Source organism: Suncus etruscus, chromosome 7 (genome assembly GCF_024139225.1).
Source record: "Suncus etruscus isolate mSunEtr1 chromosome 7, mSunEtr1.pri.cur, whole genome shotgun sequence".
NCBI classification, from domain to species: Eukaryota; Metazoa; Chordata; class Mammalia; order Eulipotyphla; family Soricidae; genus Suncus; species Suncus etruscus.
The window spans coordinates 100270578-100292217 of NC_064854.1; the positions used below are offsets into that span (position 1 = coordinate 100270578).

The 21640-nt window shown below is 39.5% G+C and overlaps 1 protein-coding gene across 2 annotated transcripts in view; it reads right to left on the reverse strand.

Moving 5' to 3' along the window:
• Positions 1–21640, reverse strand: part of GPR27 (G protein-coupled receptor 27) — a 481267-nt gene that overhangs the window by 77962 nt on the left and 381665 nt on the right. Inside the window, exon 2 of one of the 2 annotated variants that reach the window (XM_049776922.1) lies at positions 1491–1501. The exons of the other annotated variant lie outside the window; for it this stretch is intronic. The gene's annotated coding sequence lies outside the window, so the exon portion shown is untranslated. Of the gene's footprint in view, positions 1–1490; positions 1502–21640 lie in introns of those variants that run through there. 2 annotated transcript variants of the gene reach the window in all.

A 21640-nucleotide genomic window follows, 5' to 3' on the forward strand; every position in this document is an offset into this window, starting at 1 on the left:
TTTCCTACAGACAGAGCTTGAGATTTAGATCCTGACTCTATCAGCAGTTGTTTACTCTCCCCAAACCTTCCTATCTGTATCTGTGAAATGGGAATAATAAGAGACCCTTTCTGTAAAATTATTGTGACTATTAAGGAGATTATGCAGGTCAGGTTCAGCTTGGTATTTGACATAAAACAAAGTTTTTGGGAGGGGGTCACATCCGGCAGCGCTCAGGGGTTACTCCTGGCTCCACCTCAGAAATCGCTCCTGGCAGGCACAGGGGACCATATAGGATGCCGGGATTTGAACCACTGTCCTTCTGCATGAAAGGCAAATGCCTTACCTCCATGCTATCTCTCCGGCCCCCACAAAACAAAATTTAAAGAGAAATTGTTACTTATCACTAGCGATGAAACTTTTTTTTTTCTTGGGCCACACCCGTTTGACGCTCAGGGGTTATGTGCTCAGAAATCGCCCCTGGTTTGGGGGGACCATATGGGATGCCAGGGGATCGAACCGCAGTCCGTCCTACGCTAGCGCTTGCAAGGCAGACACCTTACCTCTAGCGCCACCTTCCCAGCCCCGATGAAACATTTTTAAATGACAGTATCTTTCTAATATATATCTAGGGGAAGTACTCTTCTCTTTTCCAAAGCTCAGGAATCTTATGATTCCCCTCCCCCTTTGCTTTTTTTCTTTTTTCTTTTTTACTATTTCTGGTAATCAACTGAAGGAGACCAACAAATGGATAAGGGGTCCAACTAACACAAACAAGAAGAAAGTAGACAAGACTCAAGTTCTTACAAGCACTACTCTTCCTTCAGATTCAAACTAGGCCATTTGCTAGGAGAGCAACTAGCAGGCACTGCCATGTCTTCTTTCTGCTGATCTGTCCCTCCTCTGCAGCTGATTTCACTTCCCATTTTCCTAAGATGCTTTACTTTTAAATCCCTATCAGAACCAAAGTGCTGTCATTGGTATGACTATGAGTAAAACCTATCAAACTGCTTGTTTCTCATGTTTAGTGACGCTCTCTACCTGATGGGAAATGACCCAGATCAGGGGTTATGATCAATTTCAACTGATGTTAGGTCCCCTCCAATACTAGAATAATCCCTAACTTGTGAGAGGCACTCAATAAATGTTTGCTAGATTAATTGAAGTCTTATGAGCTGGCTGACTGATGAAATGAATGGTCCTCTGGAGAGATGAAAGGAAAAGATAAGGTTTTATTTTATAGCTTCCAACAGCACTCCTGGCTCTCAGAATCTCTTGTACTGTACAGTATATCTTCTGCATCACTTCTATTCTTCCCATGAAGGAGGAAGCTAGAAACTCAAAACCTTCTCCTTTCTTAATAGACTGTGCAAAAAAGACACATGCCAAAGTATATGATTGGTTGAAGATTAACCAGTACCAGCTACATCCTATGTGTTCTATTACCTCTCAAGGTATCTGGTTGTCTCTTTTCTTCTCAGGGTACTGGAGCTCACTAGGGGTAACCCCAGGGAACTGGGGACTGAGACAACTTCTTTGGACATTGAAGAACTATAAGCCTTCTCTATGCAGTCCTTCTGGCTACATGTCTCTGTACTCCCCAGAAGATGATTGAGAAAGGCAACTGGACATTGATTGGACTATGTTGTGGCTCCCTGGCACTGGAATGAATGGCATCATTCTCAAAGACCTGAGGCTCTTGATCTTATGTAACTTCTGTCTTCATGGTTCCTCTCTTTCCCTCCACTGTAGTAGTCTTTTAATTTATCTGGCAGTAGAGAAAAAATATGTACTGTAAGTACACATGCAAATATTTCTGCCTTGAAATTTAACTAATGTTTGTTTTTTTAATTAATAATCATGAATTTGTGCACACACCCTCTTTGTGCTTTATGTTCTGATTTTATAATGATGACTTTCATTCAAGGCATGGGGTGATTCAATCTAACTCTCTGGACTTGGAACAAAGACTCCCAGGCTTTTCACACAATATATATTCCTTTTTTGTTTGTTTGTTTTCACACAATATATATTCCTTTTTTGTTTGTTTGTTTTTGTTTTGTTTTTTTGGGCCACACCCGTTTGATGCTCAGGGGTTACTCCTGGCTAAGCGCTCAGAAATTGCCCCTGGCTTGGGGGGACCATATGGGACACCGGGGGATCGAACTGTGGTCCTGATCCTTGGCTAGCACTTGCAAGGCAGACACCTTACCTCTAGCACCACCTCGCCGGCCCCCATTTACATATTCCTAAGGAATATGTTCAACTACAGTTTCTAATTCAGTAGATCTGGTGCAGATCTGAGATGCTACATTTGTACAAACTCTAAGATAATATTGGTGATGATGGCAAAAGAAGTTCTCTAGAGTAACCCAGATCCCTGGAAAGCAAAAAAAGGGAGGGAAAAAACTAATGGAAAAAGGAAAGAGAAAGTATATCATCTAATAAATATATTTGTGTACCTTTCATGCACTTGAGTTCTAGTGACAAATTTAAGTAAAGAAAGAGAAAAGAGTACCCACACACACATATGTACGTACTGCAGCCAACTGGTTTACCTTTCTAATTTAGTTCCAAATTGAGGCTAAAAAACAGGTGTTGGAGTACTTCTTGTCAGGAATTCCTTTTCATAGCTTGCAGAGGTCATTAGATCTAAGAAGTAGGTAAACTGAGGTATTGTGATGGTGAGGATTTTTCTCATTAGCCTAAAAGAGTTTCCTCAGCACAGGAAAAAGCTGGGTGCCTTCCCCACTTTAATCTTATTTAATGGGAAACAAATTCTAGCTCCCTCCTGTCCCTGTGCTGATGGATCAAGCTGACCTTCCTCTCTTTTCCTGCTGCTCTCTCTCCCCAAATGCTCCAGACAAATTGAAACAGGACAGAGAAAAGGGCTTCAGGCTTAAAGAGGCATTTTCCCACCTCTTGGCAAGCCTCCAGGGCCAACTATCTCACATGTCTGTAGGAAAGAGAAGCCTAAGGGTCCTTGAGCAGCCAGTACTCACAATTCAGAGTATCTCATGGATTGGATTTTGGGGCCCCTGGAAGGATGAGGAGGTATCTTTTATGGGCTTGATTTAATAAACCGTAGAGGCAGGGACAGCCCTGAATAAAATAGATCCTCAAGAGTCCTTATGGGCTACTTCTCCTTCATCCATTGGGATCTTCTGTTCAAAGGCCCACAAGAGTTCTTGCTTATTTCCTTTCAACTCAAACTCTAACCAACCCTTTAAATCCTTGCAAAGGAAATTTGATTAGGACTTAGGAGAAGACATTTTTCACTCAGCTATTGAATGAGATTCTTGGTTTCATAGATGAAAGGTCAGCATTGAGGTTTTTCTTGTTTCTCCAATAAATCAATTGAGGATCAGGGATGGTAGTCCAAATGCTACAGGGACTAGACAGAAAGTGTACATGAGCCAAAAGAGTCATGAAAAAACATGGAGAAGAGGACATACAGAGGACAGTCTCAACTGTTTGCTGTCATGTGGATCTATATTTAGCTCCCCCAGTTCCTGAGCTCTGAAACGAGATTCCATAATAATTTTTATTTCTGTTTGTTATTTAGTTTTTGAGCTATACCTAAGATGTTCTCAGGGCTTACCTCTGGCAAGCTTGACAAACTATATGAAGTTCTAAGGATTGAATCTAGGTCAGGCATGTAGAATGAAATGCCTTACCCATTCCACTATCAATCTGTCCCCCTCTAGGACTCTTTTTATAATAACAGCAACAAGAACAAACAAATAGGATAGATAAATTTTGTATTATATATTGATCTGTTCTTAGCACTTTAGGTATTTTATCTCATTTAATTCATTCTATGACCTTAAACTGTAGCTACTATTATTACCTCCCCCCCTTTTATGAATAATAGTGTTTGGGCCAAAAGAAATTAAATAGCTTGCTAAGATATTTCTTTTTTTTTTTCAATTTATTTAAAGAAAATATATCACATAATTGACATAGTTGACCATAATATATTTGTTTCCAAATAAGTGAAAACAAAGTTATTGAAAAAAAATAGAAAGAAGAAACAGAAAAAGAAAAAGAAAGAGAAGAAATTTTTAAAAAGAAAATAAAAAAAAAGAAAAACTACAGTAGCAGGCAAATTTCTGAAAGTTATTGTATCTTCAATGAAGTCATTAATACAATGACAGAAGTTTTGTAAGCTCTTGTTGTTAGCTATCAATTCTGTTAAGTTGGTGTGTTCATATAGGGATGAAAACATTAAACAAATAAAATTGTTCAGAAATTCAAAGCACCATTACTAATACTGTGACTTTTAGGGGCATGTACTCAGCTGTCAGGTCTCATAGAAGAAAAAAGATATGGAGGGAAAAAATTTTTTTCTATGGAGCCCACACTCTAAAAAGCCTTGATGATATCAACTCCAAAACTGGTGTAACTGAAGTTTGGTCAAATTGCTGTCCCTGAAGGAAATCATAGAAGGGTAATGAGGCAGGTTCAACGAGAAATGGTAATTCTGGGTGACTGAGGCAGCAGGCATGGTTTCGCTAGGGTGAGGGCTTGGCTAGATCCTGAGCTACACCTGAGATGGCAAGCTTTCTGTTGCATGGACCCATGATTTTTCACAGCTTGCTTTATATCTCATTTGAGAAAAGATTGAGTCCTTAGAGCTGACCCAGTTCAAACATGGCAACTGCATTTGCCACTTACTAAGATCTTTCTAAGGAAATAACAGCGCTGGGTTGTCCTCCCTAGGCTATATAACTCCAGTCCTTAAACAGCATACCTCCAACCAGAAAATAAACTTCTGGATTCTTTACACTTACACTTATATTCTTTTTCTACTGCATTGTCACAAAGTACTGCAGACCCAGACCAGTCAGCTCACAGTTCTGTAGGCCAAAAGTTAGTGAGATTCACTCACAATGGGCTTAAAATGCCAAATGAGTGTGTCCAGGAGGCTGCCTGAAGGAGTTGGCTTTTAAATTTGTTCATGTTGCTGGAAAAATTGGGTTCCCTGTGTTTGTGTGATTTGGTACCTGCTTCCATGCTGATTGTGGAGCCAAGATTGAGTTTACCTGTTTGAATTTGTTCCTGGGTTCATCTTCAATTTGATCTATCTTCAAAGCCAGAATCAGACTGTCAATTCCCTTCTGTGCTTTGAATTTCTCTGACTTCCCTTTTGCTATTCATGGGGCAAGTTTCAGGCTTTTATAGCACTTGGCTGAGAGGTTGAGAACCTCATAATTATCTCCCCACTTAGGTTCATGGTCTTGGTGTTTTTTGTTTTGAGGGTTTTGGCACACCCAAAGGTACTCAGGAGTCTACTCTCAGCTTTGTGCTGGGTGGGTGGGCTCACTTCTGGTGTTCTTGGGGAACTTTGTAGTTCTAGGGATAGACATGATATGGTAATTGATATGCAAGACATGTTCTCTAGATCATTGAGTTCTCTCTAGCTTCTGTCTTGGAATTTGAATTCATCCAGTTGCAAAAGCCCTTTACAGAAGAACACAGAGTCGTGTTTGAATGAGTAGCCAGCAGATAGGGATGTTGGTGAGCCTTGTTTAGAATTCTGCTTACAATTCGCTTACAAAAGTCTTACTTGTCACTAAACTCCTACAAAAAGGAGTGGGAGCTTCCTAACTTTTGGTCTATTCTTTTGTTTATTCAACAAATATTTTTTGAGAGTCTACTAGCTGCAACTTTGTGCTGAGCTCTGGAAATACAGCAGCAATCACAACCACCCCTCCCCATGTGCCAGATAGCATGTCACTAAGAAACTTGTGGCACCCACTCCTTAGAATGGCCATCACAATCTCTGGCCTAAACTCGTTACTCTGCCTGAGAATGTATCTTCAGACCTCTATATTTTTTCTTTCCATCCTGATTATTCATGACCAAAGTCAGTTCAAAGTCCCTAATCAGACTCCCACAGGATCTCCATTCAAACAGGGACCATAACTAACACTTGTACTCTGAAGTCCTGGCCAATGCAAATAGAATTATGAAAGAACAGGATCCTGCTTAATTGTGGGTCCTGAGACACAGCAGCTCTAGACAGCCTGTCCCAGGAGCAAGACACCAGGTACTGCCAGCAGGCAAGTGGAGGGAGAGATTGGCTCACTTTCTTCTTGCCAAGTTTTGTGGGTCATGTGTTTTGAGATTCCAAAACTCATTTGGCAGTTTTCTAAAAGAAAGGAATTTCTTCATTTATTTTGGGCTTAAAATTGCAGAGAGATCTAGCTGCTACCTGCTGCTAAAATATGATTATGTACAGCTAAATAGTCTGATCCAATATGCACAGCCTTATGGTTGAATATTCTCATTAGTTTGATTTCATTAGTATTTACCTGGCCCCTTGCATTAAATGCTTCACAAATTTGAATAATTTCCTATCCTTCTCCACATATATTCCACCTACAAGTAGCTTCCTATACAACCCAGAAACAGGCCTGTGTGTTTAAAGTATATTAATACCCACCGATAGCTCACTAGCTAGCCATGTGCCCTTAGGGAAGAAAGAGAGTAATGCAGATAGGATCCTCCTGGATTGGAATTCATCTCTCCTTCCTCTGTGTTTCTTTGAACACCTTGACTCAGGCATGCTGGGATGGAGGGCGAATAAAATTAGCCCCAGAGGGTCAGTTGCACTTGATTGAGAATTGTCTCCCTTCTCTGGTTCTCTGGGGAAAATGAGGTCAGGCTCCCTGGAGGCACCTCTCTTGCAGCTGCAACTTGTCTGGGGGACTTGGTCAGGCTACTAGAGTGGTATCTGAAATAGAGCTATTGTGAGAATCTCTATCCAACATTGATGAGACTTAAGGGACTAATAAATAAGAAGGAAAAGAGTAGGGGATTGGCAACCACCCCTCAGTTTTAAGATGGGTTTCTTTGCATGCATCATGCTTAGTGTGAATTGACACTATTTTTATTTTTTTCAATCACCCTGAGAAGTGAGTGAGCCCTATTATTAACAGCACTGTAAGTGACTAGCTGTATGTGGGAAATAAAAGGTGGCTAAAAGGAGTTAGGTGTCCACCCAAGTTAATAGAGATAGCAAAGCAGCAGCACCTCAAGAGCAAATCCAGCAAAGCCAGGGTGATATCAATGTGGGCTCCTTCTGACTGGCACATGCCATCTCAGAGGAGACTAAAGAGTAACTTCCCAGTTCTCTTCCCAGTTCCCTTTGCCATTTAAGGAAAGAGAAAGGGAGATCAGTGACCCTGAGATAAAATATGGTTTTATCATGAATTTCACTAATAGCATTTAAAAAATTGTATTATCTTTACATTTTATCTTAGGCACTGTGGCTTACAATGTTGTTAATAATAGGATTTTATGCAGAACACCATCCCTTCTAACAAAGTCTCTACTTTCCTCCCCATTGTCCCAGTGTTGTTTTTACCCCTATTCTATGCCACCCACTCCCCTCCCCATGGTAAGCTTTATACCAAAGATATGTTCTTAAGTTTTGTTGCCATTTGGTATTTGTTATACCCCTATTTTGTTTAATCATAGTCCACTCACGAAAGAGATCATTCTGTGTCTGTCCCTCTCCTAACTTCACTCATCATGTTCCTCTTCATATTCATGCATATAGCAGAAAATTAGGTGATTTTATCTTTTCTTAAAGTAGAGTACTATTTCATTGTATACATCTACCATAGTTTCTTTATCTAGTCATCTATTCTTAGGCACCTGGATTGTTTCCAGATTTGGGCTACTATGAGTAGTAATACAATGAACATAGGAGAGAAAATGTCTTTTCTGAATAGAGTACTTGGACTCTTAAGGGAGATGCCAAGAAGCAAACTTGCTGGATTATTTGGAAACTCAAACACTAGTGTCCATACATATTGTTTTCCAGAAGAGTTGGACCAGTTGGCATTCCCAACAGCAGGGAGAAGAATGTGTATCCAGTTTTCTGAGGATGGTGAGCCTTGTATATATCTACTAGACCACTATCTTCCATTCCTCCTTTCAGATATAGTATGTTCTTGTTAAGTTTCAGCCTGCTTGATATATTAAGGGATGACAAGGTGGTGTTAAGGTCTCCTACTATTATTGTATTACTATTGTTGTCTTTTTTCAGACTTGTCAACAATTGTTTTAAATATTTTTCTGGTCCCTCATTGGATGTGTTTATGTTTAAGAGTGTGACTTCTTCCTGTTGTACATATCCCTTAACTATTACAAAATGTCCATCTTTGTCCCTTATAACTTTTCTTCTTTTTTTTTTTCTTTTTCTTTTTTTTCGTTTTTGGGTCACACCTGGCAGTGCTCAGGGGTTATTCCTGGATCCAGGCTCAGAAATTGCTCCTGGCAGGCACGGGGGATCATATGGGGCACCGGGATTCGAACCGATAATCTCCTGCATGAAAGGCAAACGCCTTACCTCCATGCTATCTCTCCGGCCCCCCTTATAACTTTTCTAAGTCTAAAAGTTTGTGTCAGCTAATTTTAATATGCCACTCCAGCTTTTCTAAGAGAGTTGTTTGCATGGATGTTTGTCCTCTAATTTTTGATTTTGAGTCTATGCCTGTTTTGACTATTCAGATGTGTTTCTTGTAGGTAGTAGAATGTTAGATCCAACTTTTTGATCCATTTTGCCACTCTGTGTCTCTTAACTGGTGCGTTTAGTCCACTGACATAGAGAGATAATTGCCATGGGATTTAGTCATCTTTATGTAGGAGTTGGTATGTCTGTTGGTTTGTCTTGTCTTAAAATAGACCTTTTAGTTTGTCTTTTAAGACTGGTTTTGAGTTTGTAAAATCTGAGCTGCTGTTTATTCATGAAGCTATCTATGTATGTTTCCATAAAACCTGAATGTGAATTTGGCTGGTTGAAGTATTTTAGGCAAAGCATTCATTTTGTTGAGTTTTGTCACTATATCCCACCACTGTCTTCTGGCCTTGAGGGTTTCTTGTGACAGGTTTACTGTAAGTTTTAAGAATGCTCCTTTGAATGTAATTTTACTGCTTTCTATCCCTATCTGCAGAATTTATCATTGTGAATAGGATGTGTTTTGGGGTGCTTTTTTTTTCAGATCTTTTTTAGCTGGTACTCCGGAGTTGGTTGTATGCACTCTAGCTCTGGGAGTTTCTCTGCAATGATGTCCTTGATTATTGGTTCTTCATGGAGATTTTCTTCCTAGGTCTCTGGGACTTCAATGATTCTTATGTTCTTTCTGTTGAGTTTATCACAGATTTCTATTTTCATCTGTTCACATTCTTTGAGGATTTTTTCTATGGTCTGGTCTTTTGTTTTAAGGCTCTTTTCCAATCTTTTCTATTGAGTGGAGTTGTTTTGCATCTCATCTTGAGCTACTTTTTTGTCCTCGGCTGCTGTTACTTTGTTGGAGAGGCTTTCCAGTGAGGTTTTCATTTTGTTGACCAAGTTTTTTAGTCCTGCTATTTTAGTTTGGAGTTTACTCATTTCTGTTTTAATATCCCCTTGATTTTTATTTTTGGTTCCTTCAGTTTGTTCTATGCTTTCTTTGAGTTCTATGAGTATTCTCCATATTTCTTCTCTAAAGTCTTTATTTGAGAGGCTAAATAGGTGGTTGGCACTTATTGAGCCACCATTTTCATTCTCTATGCATGGTGGAGACCTGCATAGTTATCCCATTTCACTCTTATAGTGTTGTGTTTTCTATGTATTGTGCTCCTAGTTCATTGATTATGAGATGCGCACTTCCAATGAGCAGCCTGGCTCTTTTAGTTTCACCCTGGGTGGGATCAGAACACTACTGTTGTCTTCCACGTGTTCTTCTGGGTGAGTTATTATGGCACCCACATTGAAATACATATGGCTGGGATCCTGTTTCTTTACTTTATGATTCTTTGCATATAAAAATCTTTGAATTTTGGGTTTTGCTTTTGTGGCCTGTTATTTTGCTGTATAAGTGTACTGGTTCTTGGAGATTTTTGTTAAGTCAAATACTTTCTCTGCATCTATTGATAAAAAAATACGACCTCTTGTACTGAATAGTGTATTGTGTTGATTGATTTGCATGAATACTTGTCAAAGCATCCATGCATTCCTTGGATAAATATAACTTGTTGATGATGTATGATCTTTCAGATGTTTTTGGATTTGATCTGCTATTATTTTGTTGTGATTATTTGCATCTTTTTTCATCTGGGATACAGGCCTATAGTTTTCCTTTTTCATGATGTCTCTCTCTTCTTTGGTATCATAGTAAAGTTTGCCTAATAGAAAATATTTGGGAATATATATTTATTTAAGTTTGTGAAAGAGGCTAAAAAATATTGACAGTAAGTTTTTAAATGCTAAATGAATTCACTAGTAAACACATCTGGGCCTAGACTTTTATGTTTGGGGAGACTTTGGATTACCACTTTGGTTTCTTCAATAATAATTGGTTTATTCAAGTGTTCTGTTTCTCTGGGTTTAGTCTTAGTAGGTTACAGGAGTCAAAATACTTATCCAATTCTTCTAGGTTCTCCTGTTTTATGGCATAATGAGCTTCAAAGTAATCCCTGATGATGCTTTAAATTTCTTTGGTATCCACTGTGATATCTTCTTTCATTTCTGATTCAGTTTACTAGTGTTCTCTCTCTTCTTTGTAAGTCTTGCTAGTGGTTTGTCAATTCTTTTATTCCCAGAAAAACAGATGTTGCTTTCAGTTGTTTTGGAGATAATTTTTTATTCCAAGTCATTAATTTCTGCTTAAAGTTTCATTATTCTTTTTCTTCTGTTTGTTTTGGATCCCTTTTGTTGATCTTTTGCTCAAGCTGTGTGTTAAAATTACTTATGTAGTCTTTCTTACTTTCTGATGAATATTTATGCTGCTACAAACTTTCCTCTTAACATTGCTTTTTCTGTATCCCATAAGTTCTAGTAATTCATTTTCTCATTATCTTTTGTTTCCAGAAATATTTGGATTTCTTCTTTGACCTACTGAATGTTTAGTAGTGAACTCTTGAAATTCTAAGTGTTTTCTGTCTGGCATTAGCTTCTATTTTTAAAGTAAATAGACTTTAAATTTATAAAATAAGATGTATAGATAAATGTATAGAATAATAAATAATAAAACAATGATTTGTTTATTATAATTTATTATTCAATAATTTAACAAATTATATTTTAATAATAATATAATTAAATAAATTATGATTTGTTACAAATACCATAATATGTATTATGTTATATGTACATTATGTAAATATTATATATTATTTATAAATATATAAAATTATATATACATAATACATTATAAAATATATACTATGTAATTATATATAATATATGATATAAAAATAAGTATAAATGTATAGAAAAAAGAAAATAAATGTAAATATGTAAATAGTAAATAAAATTTCTATTCTCTTAACTTTATAAAAGTATGCTATGTGGCCAAGCAAACAGCCTATCTTGAAGAATGTCTGTGTGGCTTGAAAAAAGGAAAATGTGTATTAGACTTTTATTTGTGATAAAAGGTCCGATATATCTCTAATCTCATCTCTTCCATGTATTTCTTCAGAGTCTGTTTCCTTGTTGAATTTTAGTCTAGTTGATCTATCAAGAAGTGATGACTATTGAAGTTTCCAACTACTCTTGCATTGGTTTAAATATCTTCTTTCAGGTTTATTAATTGTTTTAAATATTTATATGGCTTCTCATTGGTGCAAAAATGTTTAGGAGTGTGAATTCTTCCTAAGGTACATACCACTTGATCATTAAAAAAATGCCCATCTCATACATAAAATAGAACAAGAACAACCAAATCTGGCATGAATGCTGGGAGAAAGGGACTCTCATTCATTATTCATGGGAATGTCTACGGTCTCAGCCTTTATGGAAAATAATATGGACATTCTTTTCTTTTTCGTTTTTATTATGAGAACAAAGATGCAAAGAAAGAGGACAAGGTAAAGTTGCAGTGGGAAGACAATTCTTTTTTTTTTCGGGCCACACCCATTTGATGCTCAGGGGTTACTCCTGGCTAAGCACTCAGAAATTGCCCCTGGCTTGGGGGGACCATATGGGACGCTGGAGGCGAACCTGGGTCCTTCCTTGGCTAGCACTTGCAAGGCAGACACCTGTGTATCTCATGGCGATTCAATTAAGAAATGTATTTAATTAAAAATTAAAATAAGGCCCATCTATGTCTCATCATTGTTTTGTACTTAGAGTCTATGTTGTCTGAAATAAGTATGTCCACCCTAACCTTCTTAAAGGAGTTCTTTGCTTCAAATATTGTCTTCCAACCTTAGACTTTGAGTCTGCTTGCTTTGATTGTTCAAATGTGTTTCTTGGAGGCAGAAGAAAGTTGGATTTAATTTTCTGATCTATCTTGCCAGTCTGTGTCTCTTAATTAGTGCATTTAAGCCACTGCCATTGAGTGAGATGCTGTCATGATTTTTCTCCATTTTTCTGTATAAGTCTTGTTTGTGAAGTTTGTCTTGTCTTCTTTAAAGAAGCCCCCTCATAGCATCTTGCAAAGTTGGTTTTAAGGCTCTGAAGTTCAAGAGCTTCAGGATGATGTTCTGTATCGTTCTTTCAAATCCATCAAATCAGAGTAATAATCTGTCTAGGAAAGTATTCTTGGTGAGGTGTTTATTTCCATTGGACTTTTTACTATATTTCACCATTTTCTTTGAGCCCACAGATCCTTACTTGATAAATTTGCTGTAAATATTAAGGAAGTTTTTGGTATGCAACTTTCTTCTTTCATCTTACTGATTTCAATATTCTGTATCTTTGATTTCTGTCATTCTGAGTTTAAAGTGTCTTAGAGTAGTTTTTATTTGTTTCTCTCTCTTTTTTGGGGGGCACATCTGGTGACGCTCAGAGGTTACTCCTGGCTATGCACTCAGATATCATTCCTGGCTTGGGGAACCATATGGGAACCCAGGGGGATCGAACCATGGTCTTTCCTAAGGTAAGGCAAAAGCCTTACCGCTTGCGCCACTACTCCTGTCCCTTACTTGTTTCTCTTTTGGCTGATATTTGTTTCTCTTTTGGCTGAATGTTCCCGTTAGCTCCAGAACTTCTCAGTTACGATTTTTTTTTGAGGGGGGCACACCCGTTTGATGCTCAGGGGTTACTCCTGGCTAAGCGCTCAGAAATTGCCCCTGGCTTGGGGGGACCATAAGGGACGCTGGGTGATAGAACCGCGGTCCTTCCAAGGCTAGCGCTTGCAAGGCAGACACCTTACCTCTAGTGCCACCTCGCTGGCCCCTCAGTTACGATTTCTTTGACTACTGTTTCTTCACGGAAATTTTTTTCTTTCTCAGGGATTTTGATATTTTTTTATTGCTGTTCCCCCTTGAATTCAGCCCCAAACTCTCTTGTCTGCTGTATACTTGTTTTGAGTTTTTTCATCTTCTGCTATATTTTTACAGGTTTCCCATATATCATCTTGTAGCTCGCTGATTTTTATCTTCAGCTGTTATTACTCTGCTATTAAGGGCTTCCACTGTGTTTTTTTCTTTTAGCCATCAAACTCTTTATTTCTGATTGTAGTTTTCTCATTTCTACTCTCAAATTTTGTGTTTTATTGGTTATCTGCACCATTGTTTTTGTTTCTTTGAACTCATTATAAATCCTCAACATTTTCTAAATTTTTTGTGGGGGGGGCACACCCGGTGGTGCTCAGGAGTTACTCCTGGCTGTCTGCTCAGAAATAGCTCCTGGCAGGCACGGGGGGCATATTGGGACACCGGAATTTGAACCAACCACCTTTGGTCCTGGATCGGCTGCTTGCAAGGCAAACGCCGCTGTGCTATCTCTCCGGGCCCAAAATTTTCTAAAATTTTTAAAATTTCTAAAGTCCCCAACTGAGATTTTCTAGCTGATCAGGCTGGTTGAATTTTCCAGGATGCTCTCCTTGCATACTGAGCATTGTAGGGTTCCCTGCTGCTTTTTATTGTGACTATTGCAGTCTGGGGGTGAGTCTTTTCAATTCAACATTTATGCTTTCTGACTCTCTCTAGGGGAGTCAGCTGGGTGGTATTCTCTTCCCTTACTATTATAGCTAGGTTGACCAAATCTGTTGTTACAGAGTTGTGTAGAGTTTTGTGCACTGGTTCCAGAAGTTTTCAGAAGTTGTCAATGTCATTAAACCTACCTACCTACTATTCCAGCTGTAATTTAATTACATTTGATTGTAGTGATTTTGTGTGTTACTGTGCAAATAGCTGACTATGGTTAGGATATCCAATGTATGTTCTCCATGAGATATGAAAAAGTAAATATTGCATAGTGCTCATGCCCTTCACAGCATTCTTGACCTGGTGGGCAGAGAAATATGGTGACTCCTGAGGGTAACTTCTAATTCAGAATTCCTGTGTTTAGTTCACATGACTGGTGGCTGGGCAGAGCAAGGCGCAGGGTCCCTAGCATATCCACAGTGCTAAGTTTTAGCATAGTAAAGGAGCTGGCTGAAACAGGCAGAGACATAATTTCTGGACCTCTCCCTAGAGAGAGTGCTCATGGCTTGACTTTGTTTTAATTTTCACTCGCTATGAAAAATTTGCCATGGTTAGAGAGATACCAAATAAACAGAACTGTGACTGATGTTTTCCAATTTCCTTAGCAGACTCCACATAGTTTTTTGAGTCCCATCAATATTTCAACAGTTTCAATCTGGGAGAAGGGAGCAAAGACATGCATTCCACCCGCCTGCCTCCAGGCCCGGGGAACTTGTGTTGGAAAGTGGTTCCACATAGGCAGTGGCTGAGATTTTGCTATGGTCATTCTCCTTAGTGTTTGGCAAAACTGAACATGATGCTCAAAAGTAATCTCTAAGGGCTACATGTGTGTGCCCCCAGGATTCATATGCAAATCCTAAGTCCTCAAGATGATAGTATTGTGAGATGAAACATTTGGAAGGGGAGAGGGTGGAACCTTAATAGGTTGGATGGGTGCCTTACTAGAGAGATCTCTAAGGTTGTCTGCTCACACCTTCTGCTGGGCTAGAATTTTATTGTTTTTTGTTTGTTTGTTTTGGGGTCACACCTGGCAGTGCTCAGGAGTTACTCCTGACTCTGTGCTCAGAAGTCGCTCCTGGCAGGCTCAGGGACCATATGGGATGCTGGGATTCAAACTAGGGTCCGTCCTGTGTTGGACACTTGCAAGGCATACGCCTTACCGCCGTGCTATCTCTCTGGTCCCTGCTGGGCGAGTTATGAGGCATGTTTCCACATAAGGAATAAGCCCAAATTTTCACTACAGAAACTAACTTGATAATGCCCTCTCCTGGCTATTTTTCATCTCTATCTAATTTCTCTACTCACTTCTAGGTCCCTCCAACTTCAGCTGAGATAAGTCTCCTCCCAAATAAACCACAGGCACTGGTGTTTAACATCAGGGTCAGCTCTTTGACAAATGCTAATCAGAATAGGGGATAAGATTGAAAGTTTGAGAAGGACAACAGAGCAATTCAAATTTATACAACCAGCCCATTTGCATATCAATTAGTCATTCACTTTAATTTTTCTGTATCAGTCCAATTTTAGTAGAGGCAAGGGACCTAAGCCACTATAACCAACTCTACTAAAAATCATTAAACCCAAACTATTATAAATGAAAAGTAGATATAAAAATAAATCTATCAAATATTCAGGTTAAGTGGAGCGAGTGAGCAGTGGGATAGCAGGTGGGAACATTATAATCCTTGAAATTCCATTGTAAATGACATGTGGTCACAATGTCTAAATAAAAATATAAAGAAATAAAGCAGTCAGAAGCTGGAGTGATAGCACAGCAGACTGTGAGTAGGGTGTTTGCCTTGCACAGGGCTGACCCAGGTTAGATCCCCAGCATCCTTATGGTCATACAAGCCTGCCAGGAGTAATTCCTGAGTTCAGAAACAGGAATAATCACAGAGTGCTGCTGTGTGTGTCTCCAAAACTTAAAAAAAGAGGTTCAGTAAAGATTTTCCCAAAACCAAGCCCAAGAGCCCTTTTCAGAGCTGATTTTTGTTTTTTGTTTTGTTTTTTTGGGCCACACCCAGTGATGCTCAGGAGTTACTCCTGGCTATGCGCTCAGAAATCACCCCTGGCTTGGGGGACCATATGGGATGCCGGGGGGATTGAACTGCGGTCTGTCCTAGGCTATCATGGGCAAGGCAGACGCCTTACCATTTGCACCACCTCTCTGGCCCCTCAGAGCTGATTTTCTGATCTCAATTATATAATCACAGGCTTCTCCGAGCTTGCTAAGAAGGCTTCTTGGAGACTTGCCAATCACCTGCCTTAGTCCTGCCTGGCTTTGTTTAGTAGGAAGACTGTACTCAGAGGTCTGGCCTGAGAATACCCATAGTTGTGGCACTGAGATGGGATAGAGTGCTCCTGATGGCTGACCAGCAAGAGGACTATCCAGTTATATTCAGTCTCTCCCACATGGACATAAATGGAAAAAACAACCCGCAGCCCATCCCTACACATATAGGCCTGTTTTGAGTAGTGACTGACAAGATTTTCAGTGTACAGCATAGAATATGCAAAATGCAATCTTATTGTTTTTCTCCTGAGAATGTTCCAGAATCACTGAATTACTGAGGCCTTTCCCCAGCATTCCAAAGACCCAGGCAACCCAATCCCTCTAACTCCCTCTAAGATCATCTTTGTTTCTTTAGTTGGGAGTGCAGAGTCCCTAAACAGTGCTCAGCAGCCTGAGGGACTACTGGTTACCACCAGAAGTGTAAGCATGAAAGTGAATATATTCTGGAACTCATGGATTTTGAGACTTGCATGAAATATTTGCATATACAATTTGCATATTATAACTTCTCAGATGCTTAAAATGTTAGAGTTTATAACATAGTTTAAGCAAATAGGCACAAGGTCCTTGTATATGATATCACCCATCCCGTCATTCTTTGTGGTCCAGATTACCACATTCTGGTCACCTCTAGTGTTCAATGACCTGATCTTGTATCACATTATTCATGCCTTCCTTATACACATTCCTCATCTGGAATCTCTCTGGTTGAAGAAATCTTGTCAGTTTGTTGAGGCTTATTGCTCTGTATTTTGTCACTGGCCTCTCTCAGACTATATCTCAATGGTTCCTTGTCTTCCTTGCTTTTTTAAAATCTCCAGCCATGACCACATGTGTGTGGGTGAATCCCTGTGCTTTGTCTTGGCCTGGATATAAACCTTGCCTGGTTCTGCTATCTGTGTGGAAGTTAAGTGAGAAGAGAAAAAAAGAGAAGAAAGGAGGAGGAAGGGACTAGGAGAGAAATGGAAAAAGAAAGAGAGAGGAAGAGAGAGAACAGAGGGAGAGGGAGAAAGAGAACAAGAGAGGGAGGGAAAGTGGGACAAAGTGATGGAGGAAAGGACAGAGAAGGGAGGGAGAAGAGAAGGGGAGTGAGTGAGAAAGAGAGAGATGGACAGAGAGCGGGATAAAGGATATAAAAGAGATGGAGAAAGACAGGAGTTCAGTGATGCCATGACCATCCCTGGTAAGGGGGACTGTACAATGCTGGGGATTAAATTTAGGCTTTGCAGTTACACAGCATGTTCCTCTGACCACTGACCTATCTTCCTAGTCCTCTTAATTCCATCTTTATGCTCTTCTAGTCAAAGCTTTTTCTGATTGAAAGCAATCAACAGAAAGGTCTTCAGCAAGATAAGAGACACACCAGAGCAATACCCAGTGTGTACTCTGTGTGTTAAATGTACATACATATTCAATCCTGTTTACAATCCTGTTTAGCCTCACTTTGCAGATGCTCACTGATCAGCCCAAGGAGGTTGAACAATAATAGGTTCAAAGTCAACCTTCTGGGATTTGACTTCCAGAATGGTTGCTGTTGAAATGGGCTATTAACTCTGTTCTTTCTTTCTTTATTTATTTAGGCTCTTAGAGGTTTGTTCACACAGATAGCAGTTCTAATCTGACCTGGGATTTTATTCCCAGCACTTTCCAGTTTACAAACCCTGCAGTTTTCTATTATGCCATGTGACACTACACCATGTCATGTGTGGATAATGTAAAAAAAACACAGTCACAGGACATGTAAGGTAGTTATGGCACCTTGAGTCATAGAGAGTAAGAATTTTTAGGATGCTGTGCTTAGCACAGAATATAAAATAGTAGCTGTTAGTCACAGTAGCACAGTCTCTAATAGGAGAGGAAACTGGATTCTAGCAGCTGGTCTGAAACTCTCTGTAAGTGCAGGGCTGTGAGAGTCTGCATGAGGGAGACTGAATTTCCTCTTTTCCTCGCACGAGGCATGACTCCTGCATTCCACCATGCCTTACTGAATGGAGCCGGCTGGCTGATTTTCTCTGGAATGCACAGGGCTTTCAAAGAAGTGTTTATTCCCTTCCAACTGTCCAGCATGGAAATCAGAAACAGAATGTCCCAAAATACAAAGGGCTCAAGTTGCAAACTTTTGAATGCAAAACCAGGAAAACTCTTCTTCAACAGAATAGTGAGCAAAGGGTTTGGACCTTTCTGGAGCATGGCAAGGAGGAAAGGAAGCTGTCTAGAGTTTATCAGAACTTTGGCTGGAAAACTATTGCAGTGCTAAATGAGTGACAGAGTGTGGGCATTCCTGCAGGCCTGAGCTGTAAAAATTTGTAGTCACAGGGCAGGAGGGAGAAAGGATGTATAGAAGATATGGTCTGTAAACCGCTTTTCTACCATGACAAGGTAAAGGTAAACTTGCTCCGAGGGAAAGTTTGGGTTGCCACAAACAGAGAGAGCATGGGGGTGGAAGAACATATTAGGAATTGAATGGATGAAAGCCATGCATGGTCAGGCTCCTCAACCCTATGTCAGCAATGTCTATTTGAGACACCCTCACAAAGATATCTTCAATTTACCTTGAGCAAAAACATATTTATTATTTCTGGGCCCAATGAGGGGGCTCTTTTTTGAAATATGTTATCTAAAAAAAAATCTTAAAATATTCCATTCTATCCCAATTGAGCCTTCATTTATTGGTTCATTTATTTTTTCTCCTTTTTTTCATTCTTTCCATTCATTCTTCAATTTACTAATGTCATTTTCTTTTTAATATTTTTTGCACTAGATACTGTCCCAGACACCAGGTTCTTGCTCTCTTAGAGACTAATTTCTAATTGAGAAAATAAATAAATAAAATAAATTAAAAATTTTGCTTCAGATAAGTTCTACAGCAATAGAAAGAAATGTGGCAGACTGTAGGTTATTGGTTCATTTAATTAGTATTTGCTAAGTCCCTACTCTATGTCTACACCAGCCTTTTTTATTTTACTGGAATGGAATCCCCTCATCATTCCCTCTCAGAAAACTTTTTACTTTGCCATGAACAGGCCACCACCCTCAGGCCCTTCTCAGTCTTGAACAGACTGGTTATACACAATTCAGGATGGTGAAGCTCTGTGGTATATTCTGTTCCTATTAGGACAGAAATTTTGCATGTCTTGCTGTAGCTCCTATGCCTAGCCTAGGTTTTGTGTGTGTGTGTGTGTGTCGTTATCTTTAAATCAGTGTCAGATATCAAACCCAGAATTTCACACATGCAAGTCATGTGAGCTACATCCCTGATCTTAGATTAAGTGCTTATTTATTTTATTATTTATTTGGTCTGGATTCATATTGAACTGTAAGTTGACACCCAGCTATTAACCCAAAACAAAGGCATTCCCCCATCTTCCTCTTTCCTTTAAACCTCTCCCTTTGGTATGTAAAAGCCCACCTGGATGACTTTACCTTGCCCTGCCTGGTTGAATTTGTTCTGGGAAAAGAAAGAAAGGGCAATCTAGCTTAGGTGCAGTCAGAAATACCTTGGCCGAGAAGCAAACTGAATCCACGACTCTCTCCTGATTGGCTTGGTTTATTAATTCTTCATGACTACCCAACCTGCATCAGACCTGTCTGCCTGGGGGTGGAAATATGTGTGTGCTATAATTTCACAACGTGGGGGTGTATTTTACATGTTCAGGAAATATGCCCGCTCTATGTTCAAAGTTTGTTCCTGGCCTGGCATACAGGGCCATGTGGTGCTTTGTATGGATTGCAACCAGATCTCTAGTATGCGTGCAGTCAGCCTCTAGACTTAGCTTTCCATACCAACAGACTACACGGTTTCAAGGCACAATTTTCTTATTGTCTCTATTTTACAGGTGAGAAAACTAAAGTTAAGTTTATTTGCTAGATGAATGAACAAAACTAAGAAGCTTTTCTTAGAGCTGTTCTGCTTATGTTGTAGTTCATCTCATGTTTCTGGGCCTGTGACTTCCTTGAGAGACTTAATAACACAATTCTGGGTCTGCTGCAGCTCAAGAAGCTCTCATGGGTCTTTTTCCTTGGGTAAATCATATCATCATTCTGAGCCTTTAATCACATGCACGCTGGCAGAACAAACCGGGGATGGCCTTAGAACATGGTCTTCAACATTTTTATTCCTCTTCAGGCCCCACCAAATGGGAACTCCCTAGTTAAGTGCATGTGGGAAGTGTTTTAAATGAGTTCTTAAAAATGAGAGCTTAACCCTATGATCATCATAATGTTTTATTACAATTAGCCAGGATATGGGGGAAAAAACAGATGTCTAACAACAATTTAATAGATGTTAAGATGTATGTATGTATGCGTGAGTGTGCAGTGAAATACTATGCAGCTATAAAAAATATGAGATTCTATAATTTGCTACAATATTGATGGAACTGGAAGAAACCACATTAGGTGAAATAAATCTGAGAAAGTGACCAAATAGTCCTAGCTTTAAAATTTGAGGATTAATTTTATAATTACCATCTCACATAAACTATAATAAAATACAGTAAGAGGACTTTCCCAGAGCTTCCCTGTCTACCATATAGTATGAATGCCATAAAATCAAGTTTGTTGTTTTATTTTCCTGTTTCCCAAACTGATGAGTTCAAAGAAACCAGTAGCTGAAAAGCATGTCTTTTGGACTGGAATTCTACTCATCCCTTTGGACAATGGTGGATAATGTAGAGTCAGGGTTCAAGTCAATGCTAGAAACAGGTCTCTGGGGCCAGAGAGATAGCATGGAGGTAAGGCGTTTGCCTTTCATGCAGGAGGTCATTGGTTCGAATCCCGACATCCCATATGGTCCCCTGTGCCTGCCAGGAGCAATTTCTGAATGTGGAGCCAGGAATAACCCCTGAGCACTGCCAGGTGTGACCCAAAAATCACCAAACAAAAACAAAAACAAAAACAAAACAGGTCTCTAACTGCACCCTGGGTAGATAGATGGGTATCCTCACTTTGGACCTGTGTTTATGTCAGATCTTCTCAAGATCCTAAAATCTCAACATTTTTCCAGCTCTCTGTACACAATATTGGAACATACTTTACACCTCCCTCATCTCTCAGGCCAGTGTGGTGAGATCATGAACCACAGAATCTTCTTAACCACACCCCTCCCCAGCTCATCCCCCCACACTGTCCCCTCTACTATGCTAGGATTATATAAAGTCTCACCTGGACCCAAATGGAAAGAATCCTCAGTCCCAGTGGGAGCTAGCCTTTGGTATACAACATAAATGGGGACTGGGCTGGAAGCCTTAGCCAACTCAGGCTGGAGATTCAGGGAAGACCATTCCATTGTGCTTATTCCAGCCTCCTCTCATACATCAGGGATGGAACTGACCTCTCCTTTTCATACCTTCTGATCTGAGGCCTCTACTAACATGAACAGGTCCCCAGAGTCAAAGAAAACCATGTGAAGTGTTTACAATGATGTTCTCATGGCACATAATG